Source organism: Palaemon carinicauda, chromosome 1, assembly GCF_036898095.1.
Source record: "Palaemon carinicauda isolate YSFRI2023 chromosome 1, ASM3689809v2, whole genome shotgun sequence".
NCBI classification, from domain to species: Eukaryota; Metazoa; Arthropoda; class Malacostraca; order Decapoda; family Palaemonidae; genus Palaemon; species Palaemon carinicauda.
The window spans coordinates 237585069-237586870 of NC_090725.1; positions in this window are offsets into that span (position 1 = coordinate 237585069).

The following is a 1802-nucleotide window of genomic DNA, read 5'->3' on the forward strand; positions in this document are numbered from 1 at the left end:
GTTGGAACTTAGACGTGGTTTTAAGGTTCCTGATGTCAGCAAGGTTCGAACCGCTTCAATCAGCCTCTTTTAAAGATCTCACTTTGAAGACTCTTTTCCTCGTTTGCTTAGCAACAGCTAAAAGAGTCAGTGAGATACACGCCTTCAGCAGGAACATAGGTTTTTCAATATTAATCTTACCCGATGATCATGTAGCTGTCAACTCCGTTGCCCGACAGAAATCTAAGGTCGGGATACGCCAGCGATCGCTATACAGGTGGGGGTGTACACAACAGCGCCATCTGTGAGCAGGTACTCAAGTATTTCTTGTCAACAAGAACTCAATTTTTCCTCTGTCGTGCCACCGGCAAGACCTACTTGGATACGCTGTTGATTCTGGAGTTGTTTCTCACGATTTTGGTGATGTATTCGCTCTAGATTTTAGCCTTCGCTATTCAGGAAGCTTTATCATTAGCTTAGCAAGCTTTTGGAATTAATTTGGATTAATTGTTAACGAACTTTGCTAGTTTTTGGAATCCCCCCTTGACTATTTCTACAATTCAAGATGTCTGACCAGTCCCTAAGTACAGGCAGTGTAGTGTTAGGGCTTGTACTAGGCGTCTTCCGAAGGCCTCCATTGATCCTCACACCGTTTGTTCCAATTGTAGGGGTAAATCCTGTCAATTGGAAGATCGGTGTGAGGAATGCGCTGGGCTTTCGGAATTCGATTTTAACGAATTCCTTAAAAATGCACGTAGGCTAGAGAAGGATAGGATCAGGAGGAGTTCTTCTCGCTCTGTTGATTTTTCCTCTCCCCATGCCCCTCAACCTTTTCCTTCCCCTGTAGTGGTGACTCCCGACCCTGCTACTAGTGCTCAGCCATCCATGGCGGATATGATGCGTGCCATTCAGGCTCTTGGTGACAGAGTGGAGTCATTGGCTAATGACCGTAATCAGCTTTTGGCAGATGTCAAAGAGCTGAAAGCGAAAAGTGCAGTGGGAAGTGTTAGTGCAAGTGAGGTGAAAAGTGTCAGTGTCAGTGTTGCGCATGAGGGTACATCTGTTCGTGCCAGTCGTCCTCCCAGTCCGGGACCTCTTGCAAGCTCCCAAGCCCAGGGGAGAAGCAATGTCGAAGGACCAAAGGGTTCGGCAGGCCTTGATCAGCGTGCGGATGTACCCTCAGTGGTTGCGGACGTTTCTCTCAGAGATCGTCCCATCCACATACAGACGAATGAGCCCTATCATCCCTCGTCTGTGGAAGAAGTTTTAAGGAGGAAACGATGGACCAAGGTCTCACGACCTCTCAAGCGTAAGGTCCCTTCCGAGCGAGTCCAACGGCCCAGGTGTAGCCACTGGGTCAGTTCGGACTCGCCGCAGTCTTCCGAAGACTGCACACCTCCCAAGAGAGGTAGAGTGGTTCCACAACAGGCTACTGCTCCGTCTGTTGCTGCTCCAACCACGGTAGACCCTAAGTGGTCCATGCTGCAGACTATGCAGTCTCAGCTTGCTGCGTTCATGCAAGAGTATCATGCTGAGAAGGTTGACACTTCTCCTGTTAGCCTACAACCTGCCGCGGTTGTGCGCTCAGCAGATACTGCGGCTGCCTGCTCCCACACTCCGGCTGTGAGAGCTCCACCACCGATGCGCAGTCCACCCTGCCAGACGCATGTTCTTGCTGCACCATCCGTTGACATGCGTGAGCTACCGCATCAGCAGTGGGAAGGTGCTGTAGAGCTGCCGTGTTCTGACACTATGCGGCATGCTCCGCAACCCATGCGGCATGCTCCGCATCCCATACGGCATGCTCCGCAACCCACGGCAGT